At 42.8% G+C, this 11,014-nt stretch overlaps 1 non-coding gene across 1 annotated transcript; it reads right to left on the reverse strand.

The window, feature by feature from the left end:
• Nucleotides 1–3,567: 3,567 nt before the first annotated feature.
• LOC133058132 (small nucleolar RNA SNORA63) lies at nucleotides 3,568–3,699 on the reverse strand. Its single transcript, XR_009693243.1, has one exon. It is a non-coding gene; the product is annotated as a small nucleolar RNA SNORA63 (small nucleolar RNA).
• Between the last annotated feature and the right edge of the window lie 7,315 nt (nucleotides 3,700–11,014).

Genomic DNA, 11,014 nt, shown 5'->3' on the forward strand with positions numbered 1-11,014 from the left:
ATGCAGTGTGCTCTTATTTGGTTTTCCTTCTGTAAATATTTGTGCTCTCTCAGGCTAAGGAGTGGCCTGTGCCAAGACTAAAATATCCCCATTTATAAATCCTCCAGGTGCAGCAGGGAAAGCCTGACCCATCACCCTGCCCCTGCAATGACCCCAACCTCACTCTCGCAGACCACCCTCCAGGCTGCCCCCAATGCAGACCCATGATCACCTCTCCAGGTTGACTGCAGGAGAGGATGAACCTGAAATTGAGCGGTTATTGCAAACCTGATTTTTTCAGTCCAAAGGTGAAGGTTACTTTGCGTCTCGTCACTGCCCTTAAGCTTGTTAATGAAAAGATGGAAAAACAATATTGATAACAGTGAAGTCCAATTTGTCCAGAAATGAAGGCTGATTTGTCACAGAAATAAAACAGAAGACAAATGGAAAAGGGAAATATACAGTAAGACCAATAATAGAAAGAAAATTGTAAAAGACTTAAAGAAATATTTCTTTTTCTACTGGGTGTATTTATCTGGGTTTTCAAATTTCTGCTTTTCACAAGAGGCTCATGATGTGAATACTAATCCCAAATAAGAGGTCAGACTGAGGCTTAATTATCTTCCACTGCTAAATCCAACTGACTTAACAGCTAAGGGAATTTTGTCCATTCATTCAATAACATTTATTGAACTGCATAGTATTCCAGATGTTGGACTTAATCATTTACTTTTTTAAACTTTCCATTTTTACACATGTCTATAAACTCACTTCCTCTTTCATTTTCCTAAATTCTTATCAAGCTAATTCGTGTCCAAGCTGTGATATTTCATGCATTTCTAAGTTTTATCTTATATAAATTGCCCTATCTGGCTTATGATAAGGAGCAAATGAAGTAATCTTGATAAAAGCATATGAAAATATTTTTCATCTTAAATACATTTCAAAGAATAATCAGACTCTTAGACTTTTGTTGGAAAGGGAAAACATCAAAGTTAATCTTTGTGATTTTAATAACCCTATAAAAGTGGAAACAGAACAAAAACTAGGGAATGAAAGCTGACATGAGATCAGAAATTTTTCTAGTAAAAAACAGGATTGCTGAATTTAGAAATGCAATAAAGAAAAAATATTTATGACAAAAACCCAAACCTCTACCCTCTTTAAAAAAGAGTTAACTACAGACAGTCTATGGGGTCAGTTCTTCATTTTTTGTGAAATAGTTATTTATGTTACAAAGCAAGCCAAATCTTTAGAAAGAAATGAAAAAAATTCATATCTCTGATCATAGAGCCTAACATATATAGGATAAAAAATGGAATAGAGAGACTGATTCATACGCAAAATCAAATATTCTAAATAAAATGCCAACAAATCAAATATACCAGTATATATACCCATATACACACACATACACACACTCACACACACAGACACTAAGTAGTAAAGAACCTGTCTGCCAATGCAAGAAACACAGGCTTGATCCCTGAGTTGGGAAGATCCTTTGGAGAAGGGAATGTCTATCCACTACAGTATTCTTGCCTGGAGAATCCCACAGACAGAGGAGCCTAGTGGACTTCAGTCCATAGGGTCGTAAAGAGTCAGACGCAACTGAAGTGACTTAGCATGCATATGAGAAATAAATTCATATTTTATGGCAAGACAAAAATAATTTAAATATAAGAAATTTTCTTTGCCCTTTGGCCTCTCCTCTCCCCACTGTGTATTGTGTCTGCATTAGGTATTGACCAAACCTCCCTCATTGGCAGAAACACCCGCTCAACCATAAAGAGAAACATTCTCATCACAACAACAACTCAACTTAAAAGATAACACTCCTTCTGTTCTTATAAGGGATTACGATGACCAACCACTTTGTACTTGCAGATCTGAATCATGTAAACTATCAATAACACATCAGTTAATGCTCAACCTTCCATCTCAAAAAAACTTCTATAACTGCCTGGATTTCTAATGTTCTTCAGCATTCTGAGATGCTCTCCCCAGGTTATAATCCTCAAACGTGACTTGAATAAAATCTTCTGTTTCTTTGACATATATATCTTAGCATATATATCCATTTCTGTGGATAGCAGGATTTAGCATGTGACAAGTTTGTGGCTCCAGATGATAAACAATCTGCCTGTAGTGCAGGAGACCCAGGTTTGATCCCTGGGTTGGGAAGATCCCATGGAGAATGGAATGGCTATCCACTCCAGTATTTTTGCCTGGAGAATCCCATGGACAGAGCTGCTGATGGGCTATAGTCCATGGGGTTGCAAAGATTTGGAAACAGCTGAATGACTAACACACACACACACACACACACACACACACACACACACACACGTTTTTAAGGTAGCCACTGGGTTCAAGTCTGAACTTGAACTGACTTTCTGGGAATAGTCATCCTGTTCCCTTAGAACTTACCAAAGCCTGGACCCAGAGTGGAGTCCATATAGTTATCAGCTGAGCAAACCATTCACTTTCCAGCGTCCTTAGTGGGGTTGTAGTAGCTGCTACTGCCCGTAGGCAGACACCATTCCTTATCAATTGATGTGATTGTTTAGGGAAATAAGCAACCACCTGAGTAAGGGGCCTCACTTTTTGAGCTAACACCCAAGGGCGATTCCCCTTCTCTCTTTTGTGTGTGTGTGTGTGTGTGTGTTTTAAGTAGAGGATAATTACTTTAAAATATTGTGATGGCTTCTGCCATACATCAACATGAACCAGCCAAAGGTATACATATGTCCCCCACTCCTTGAACCCTCCTCCCACCTCCTTCCCTATCCCACCCCTCTAGGGTGTCACAGAGCACCAGCTTTGGGTTCCCTGCATCATACAGCAAATTCCCACTGGTGATCTATTTTACATACGGTAATGTGTATGTTTCTGTGCTGCTCTCTCATTTCACCCCACTCTTCCCTTCCCCCACTGAATCCTAATACATGAAAAGATGCTCAACATCGCTCATTATTAGAGAAATGCAAATCAAAACTACAATGAGGTATCATCTCACACCGGTCAGAATGACCATCATCAAAAAAATCTACAAATAATTAAGGCTGGAGAGGATGTAGAGAAAAGGGAACCATCTTGCACTGTTGGGAATGCAAATTGACATAGCCACTATGGAGAACAAAATGGAAATTTCTTAAAACAACAACAACAACAACAACCACCTCTGGAATAAAACTATCATATAACCCAGCAATCTCACTACGGGGTATACCCCAAGGAAACCATAATTGAAAAAAGACACATGTACCCCAATGTTCAATGCACTATTATTTCTAATAGCTGGGTCATGGAGGCAACCTAGATGTCCATCAGCAGATAAATAGATAAGGAAGTTGTGATACATATCAGTTCAGTCACTCAATCGTGTCCAACTCTTCACGACCTCATGGACTGCAGCATGCCAAGCCTCCCTCCCTGCCCATCACCAACTCCCAGAGTTTACTCAAACTCATGTCCATTGAATTGGTGATGCCATCCAACCACCTAACTCTCTGTCATCCCCTTCTCCTCCTGCCTTCAATGTTTCCCGGGATCAGGGTCTTTTCTTTTATTTTTTTTCTCTTCAGCATGTATGAGACCAAGCGTTCCTGGCTGCTACTGGAGCATAGCAGACAGGTATAGTAAAGAAACAACTTTATTTTTAGCAGGGGGAACGACAACACAGCACTTAGCAGCTATATTGTAGTCTAAATCCTGCTTGCAGGGTCTTTTCTAATGAGTCAGTTCTTCACATCAGGTGGCCAAAGTACTGGAGTTTCAGCTTCAGCATCTGTCCTTCCAAGGAATAGTCAGGACTGATTTCCTTTAGGATGGACTGGTTGGATCTCCTTGCAGTCCAAGGGACTCTCAAGAGTCTTCTCCAACACCACAGTTCAAAAGCATCAATTCTTTGGCACTCAGCTTTCTTTATAGTCCAACTCTCACATCCACACATGACTACTGGAAAACCCATAGCTTTGACTAGATGGACCTTTGTTGGCAAAGTAATGTCTCTGCTTTTTAATATGCTGTCTAGGTTGGTCATAGCTTTTCTTCCAAGGAGCAAGCATCTTTTAATTTCATGGCTGCAGTCACCATCTGCAGTGATTTTGGAGCTCAAAAAAATAAAGTCTGCCACTGTTTCCACTGTTTCCCCATCCATTTGCCATGAAATGATGGGACCAGATGCCATGATCTCAGTTTTCTGAATGTTAAGTTTTAAGCCAACTTTTTCACTCTCCTCTTTCACTTTCATCAAGAGGCTCTTTAGTTTTTCTTCACTTTCTGCCATAAGTGTGTTCTGTTAAGTTCTGTCATAAGTGTGGCTGTGTGCATATCTAAGGTTATTGATATTTCTCCCAGCAATCTTGATTCCAGCTTGTGCTTCATCCAGCCTGGCATTTCACATGATATACTCTGCATATAAGTTGAATAAGCAGGGTGACAACATACAGCCTTGATGTACTCCTTTCCCTATTTGGAACCAGTCTGTTGCTCCATGTTCAGTTCTAACTTTTATTAAGAGGCTCTTTAGTTCTTCTTCACTTTCTGCCATATGTGTGGTATCATCTGCATATCTGAGGTTATTGATATTTCTCCTGGCAATCTTGATTCTGGCTTGTGCTTCATCCAGTCCAGCATTTCTCACTATTTAGTCTGCATATAAGTTAGATAAGCAGGGTGACAATACAGCCTTGATCTACTCCTTTTCCTATTTGGAACCAGTCTGTTGTTCCATGTCCAGTTGGACATAACTGTTGCTTCCTGACCTGCATATAGATTTCTCAGGAGGCAGGTCAGGTCGTCTGGTATTCCCACCTCTTTCAGAATTTTCCACAGTTTGTGGTGATCCACACAGTCAAAGGCTTTGGTATAGTCAATAAAGCAGAAATAGATGTTTTTCTGGAACTCTCTTGCTTTTTCAATGATCCAGAGGATGTTGGCAATTTGATCTCTGGTTCCTCTGCCTTTTCTAAATCCAGCTTGAACATCTGGAAGTTCACGGTTCATGTATTGTTGAAGCCTGGCTTGGAGAATTTTGAGCATTACTTGACTAGTGTGTGAGATGAGTGCAATTGTGTGGTAGTTTGAGCATTCTTTGGCATTACCTTTCTTTGGGATTGGAATGAAAACTGATCTTTTCCAGGCCTGTGGCATGTAATATTACTCAGCCATAAGAAGGAATGCATTTGAGTCAGTTCTAGTGAGGTGGATGAACCTGGAACCTATTATACAGAGTGAAGTAAGTCAGAAAAAGACAAAGATCATATATTAACACATATGAAGACAGTCATGATGATCCCATTCTCTCTTGAAGTAAAGGTCAAAGGGTTTAACTCCATCTGAGAAGGTCAGTGCTGGATTTAATGGATTTTTCAATTCTCCAAAGGCCCCTTTGCATTCTGAATTCTATTCAAAAAGATCATTATCCTTTCCTTTCAACTTGCCACCTAGAGGCCCAGCTGTTAGGCCATAGTTACAGACCCAGATGCTCAGGACCCGGACACTCCCAGGACACCCTTAGGCTGTCTTCCATTTTTAGGAGGAGTGAGGCTGCAAATGGATTGGTTCCTTTCTGGAGTGGCTTCTCCAGCTTTCCGTGAGGATGAAGCTGAGGTGGGTCACCCAAGTTTGCTACCCACTGCCAGGTCCACCTTCCCATCTCCCAGCCTGTCTGGGGCCCAGGCTGTACCACACAGAATGGTAAGATGCTTCTTCCTGATGGACCCTAATGGGTGACCCTTCATCTCATTTGACCCTTGGTGCCCCATCCCTTAGATGCTCTATGTTAGATTTGTTTCCAAGGGGGCCAGTTGGACTGACCTGCCATCACACAAATGCCATAAGATTAGACCCAAAGAAGATTTCTGGCTTGGGACATTTGGACCCAGCAGCAAACAGTTAATGGATTCCTCAAAAGATCCAAATAGGAGGTGTCCAAATGGTGTGAACTCTGATGTAACGGGGGTCCCTCTATTTGTAATGGTTGGAGCTTGAGCTAGTTAGTCCTTCCTCAATCAGAACATCTGGTCAGAGAGGGTTGGCCTCTGTAGTTCCTGACCAGCTTGGTCCCTTAGGGGGTGGCACTGCTCTCAGATGGGGGTGGGGTGGAGTTCTTCTCTTTCCTCCTTTGGGTCGAAAAAGAGAAGTTTTCAGACCCCTTGCCAGGTGAAAGCTAAAGGTATGGGGTGGGGTGGGGGGTTCCCCGTGGTACTCACCTGATCACCAGGGCAGCTGGGATCCTCCTGTTTTGATTCTGGGAGAAGAGCCCAGGAACCTTGGTCGATGAGTGTTTCCTGTTCTTGCCAGCAGCTCCCTGGGCTTCCCTGCTGAGCATGGGGTTCCTGGTCTTTTGAGGGGCTCCCAGGGCCCCCAGCTCACTTCTGAGAAACCAGCACTGCCTGGGTGGGGCTACCTCATGGGTCTGTACCCACCTTGGGACCCTTTGCCCTGGGCATCCCCATGTCCTTTCCTGAACTCAGATCAAGAGTCCTTATTCCATTTTGTCAGGTGTCCCAATTACCTGGGCCTCTTCCCAGTTTTGCCTCTCAGCTCTCGGGCTGTCCCATCCTTCACCAAACCAGAAGTGACCCTGGAGGTGAGCAAAGAGGACACAACGCACTGGTGTGGCATAGAGAGGTAGAGACTACCACACTCCCAGCGATACTGCAGGCGAGGCTGCCCTGTCTCCCTCTTGCCCTTGGTTCCCTCCGTCCCTGGGACTGACACCACGGGAAGGCCAGCCAGAGGCAGTGGCAGTCATGTCATTTCAGTCTTCAACCCCGAATATGCCACAATGTGGTCCCCTCAAGGGGGACTGGGGTCTAAGGCGTGTGTGCTCCACACCCCAGCATCAGGTTCCTGGGCAGAGCTGCCCTGAATTTGGCCCCAGGCAGCCGCATTCCACTCAGTCACAGTGTCCTCTGGGATTAGAGGAAGCTCCCCAAACCTCCGCTATCTTCCCCGCTGGAGTCAGGGTGGGCCTGGAACCTAGGGAGGAGTGCAGGTGAATAAGGCCAGCCTGTCCCATCTAGGGTGTCAGCATTTTGTTACTGACCCTCCTGAGTCGGTTCTCCACCAGGGTCTTTCTGCCTTTAGGCTGGGAGAGTCGACTGGGTTCTCGCGAGCTGGGGCGAGATCTCAGGGCCAGGCACAGTGTCGCTGCACATGGCCCGTGGCCGCCATCTTGTACGGAGCCTTGTGGGCGGAGCTTCTGCACACGCCCCACTCCCGTAGCTAAGGTGCAGGTGTAGCCTGTTTCGCACCAGGAACTCTGGACTGAAGACCTGGATCTGAGCCTTTGCTGCAAGTTGCCCGCTGTGAGCCAGAGAGACTAGACTCCGCACAGAGGGAAAGAAAGGTAAGACTTTTATTTTATTACCCAGATTCTATGTTTATTTCCCGTGAATTGTTCATGGGCTTGGCCAGTGATGAGGTCGGAGGAGGGGCATTGCTGTGGGACTCCAGGAGCCAGGAGCTAGAGCGTTTCCTAGCAGCCAGGGGCCTCCTGCTGGGAGGTCAGAAATGAGGAGGTTTTTGACGTCCTTTCAGAAATCATGGTGGATGACCATCGTGAGAGGAATCTTAAGAGTTTTTTTGTTTTTTATCTTTTTTAAAGCTTTTTTTTTCCTTTTTAAATTCAAGTATAATCGATTTACAACGTTGTGTTAATTTCTGGTGTTAACAAAGTGATTTTGTGGAGAAAAATCTCCTTTTAAGTATGTTAAACAGTAATGAGAGGTGAATAAGTGGTAGCCATTGCAGACTGCAGACAGCTCTCACCAAAGGTTGTTTTTTTTTTCAATTTTTAGTGGAGTATTTGTTGTTTAGTTGCTAAGTCATGCCCAACCCTTTGCGACCCCAGGGTCGGTAGCCCGCCAGGCTCCTCTGTCCATGGAATTTCCCAGGCAAGAATACTGGAGTGGGTTGCTGTTTCCTTCTCCATTATTGGAGTATAGTTGATTCACAATGTTGAGTTACTCAACATTGTATGTATGTATGTATATGTATGCAGTTTGCATACATATAACTGCAAAGTGAAGCAGTTATATGTATACATATATCTACTCTTTTTAAAGCGTCTTTTCCCGTATAGGCCATTACAGAGTACTGAGGAGAGTTCTCTGGGCTATATAGTAGGTTCTTGTTACCTATCTGTTTTATATATAGTAGTGCATATATGTCAGTCCCAATCTCCCAATTTATCCCTCCCTCCATCCCCAGGTAGCCAAAGTTTGTTTTCTACATCTGAGACTCTACTCCCAAAGGTTTTAACGTGCAAGGAAAGAGAGAGATGAGAGTGTGGAGTTTGGGATAATTTTTTTTTTTCCCCAAGGAAGATAGAAAGTAAATTGTGTTTATTTGCTGATTAAAATAATCCAGGAAGGGGTCAATTACTTATGCTGGAGAGAGGAGCTTATTGCTGGGGGAAAATGTTTGAGGATGAAGAAGAAAAGAGAGCCTTCATAATTGGTTAGAAAACTTATTCTTAGATAACAGGATCTGTAAATATGTTTTGTCATCTCCAAGTGAACCTCTGCAATTAAAAAGTAGTTTTTCATTAAAATGTTATCATTTAAAATGTTGAATTTGACCAAATTGAATGCCTAAGAAGAACTGGGATGGTTTTGAAAAATAACAGTTATGAGGAGGGAGTTGTTCCATCATATAAAGTTTCTGTAATTTTTTATAATGAGGAACACACAAAGCGGCCAGTGGAGCAGAATACAATATCAGGAGTAAGCCTCCCTGGCGGCTCAGACGGTAAAGAATCTGCTCACGATGCGGGAGACCTGGGTTCGATCTCTGGGGAGGGCAGGTCCCCTGGAGAAGGGAGTGGCAACCCACTCCAGTATTCTTGCCTGGAGAATTCCATGGGCAGAGGAGCCTGGCAGGCTACAGTCCATAGGGTCACAAAGAGCTGGACATGACTGAGCGACTAACTCACTTTCAGGAGTAAGCCTAGAAACATAAATCAGAAGTTAGTATGTGTCAAACTAGTGGAGAAAGCGTCCTTCATTAAAAAGTCATCTCACAACTTGTTGACTCATAACTACTGAGCCATTTGGGGGAAGGAAGATTAGATCATGCTGCCAAATCATATATTAAAGTAAATTCCAGGTGGATTAACACTCTAACAGACCAGACACCATAAAATACTAAAAGAGAGTGTAATGGACTTCTAAGCATATTTTCAAAGGTAAATAGATATGTAAATAGACCGATGGAGGGATTATGTAAAAATTAAAATCCTCATGGTAAGATCCAAAGATGAAAAAAACTATGTGGTTATGAAAACATGCTTTAGATGAGAATTTAAGGAGAAAGGAAAATAATCACAAAATGTCACATTATTAAGCCCTAAACTAAAAGATTGTAGAAGATCTTACAATCCTTATTGTGCAATAAAAATATTTATACATGCAAAGAGTGGAGGAGCAAAGAGTGGAGGAAAAATTAATTAACTGTGTATTTCAAGGCAAAGAAATCACCTATGGTGTCAATTTTTATTTTTTTTAGAGCTTTTCTGTAGTTCTCAATACACATGTCATAAAAATAGGGGAAAAAGTAGTACTTTTTTCAAGTTTGCACCACTACTGGCTATTTTAGGTAGTTTATATTAAAGTCAAAATCTTAAATACCAAATATCTTTATAAGATTATATTTATGTTTTATTTGCAAAAATTTGGGGAAAAATCCTTATAATGTACATTAAGCATTGGATACTTACACATGTATTTCTTTTCATAGCTGGAATTGAATAGCCTTGCCCTTGAATAACGTACAGGTATTGGATAATTTTGTGTCTGTTCTGCTGGGTGCTTGGGTAGGGAAGGCATTTTTCTTGAAGTGGTACATCTTGTTTCTGTTTCAATCACTGTTTTACCTGTATTCACTATATTCAATACACTGTCTGCAGTAACATATTACCACAAACTTAGTATCTTAAAACAACAGACATTTATATTCTCACTGATTTGGAAGCTAGAAGTCTAAAATCAGTATCTCTGGGCTGAAATCAAGGTGTCAGAAGGGCCACCCTCCCTCGGGGACTTTAAGGAATAATCTGTTTATCATCTCTTCTGGCTGCTGGTGGTTGTTCTTTGGTTTGTGGAAACATCTCTCCCATCTCTGCTTCTGTTGTCACATGCGTTCCCCCATTCTGTGCTGTAATCTCTTTCTGCTCCCCTTTTATAGTGCATTTAGGGCCCACCCCTAAATCCTCTTAATCCAGGATAATCTGGTCATATCAAGATCTTTAATAGCATCTGCAAAATCCATTTTCTTCCATGTTGTTGTTCAGTGGCTAAGTCATGTCCAACTCTCCGCGACCCCATGGATGACAGCATGCCAGGCTCCGCTGTCCTCCACAATCTCCCAGAGTTTGCTCAGATTAATGTCCATTGAGTTGGTGATGCTATCTAACCATCTCATCCTCTGTTGCCCTCCTCCTCCTTTTGCCTTCAATCGTTTCCTGCATCAGGGTCTCTTTCAGGGAGTCAGCTCTTCACATCAGGTGGCCAAAGTACTAGAGCTTCAGCTTCAGCATCAGTCCTTCCAATGAATATTCAGGGTCAATTTCTTTTAGGATTGACTGGTTTGATCTCCTTTCTGTCCAAGGGACTCTCAAGAGTCTTTTTTGCCATATGAGGTGACTTTCCCAGGTTCCAGGGATTAGGGTGGGGTTCTCTTTTCAGGGCAGAGGGTAGTGTTCATCAATCTACAGTCACTCAAAGATGTGCTCAGTCCTGGGACAAGACCTTTAGTCTGCGACTAGGAGTAGCTTCCTACTCTAGGCACAAGGATGGTAACTTAGTGAGACCTCCATCTTTCACTCTCTGCCAGAAGCCGAGGGAGGGATGTGTCAGTCAACCACTCCCAGGAAGCAGTTTCTGGGCAGCTCTCTCCAGGATCATGAACTCTGACTTCCAGCTCCACTGGTGGGTGGTCTAGGCAACTGAAACTCAAGTTTGGACTCAAGGAGACAGTGGGGCCTCCTCCATGGTCTCGGACAGGTCATTGGCTCATCAGAGGG

The sequence above is a fragment of the Dama dama genome, chromosome 5, assembly GCF_033118175.1.
Source record: "Dama dama isolate Ldn47 chromosome 5, ASM3311817v1, whole genome shotgun sequence".
NCBI classification, from domain to species: domain Eukaryota; kingdom Metazoa; phylum Chordata; class Mammalia; order Artiodactyla; family Cervidae; genus Dama; species Dama dama.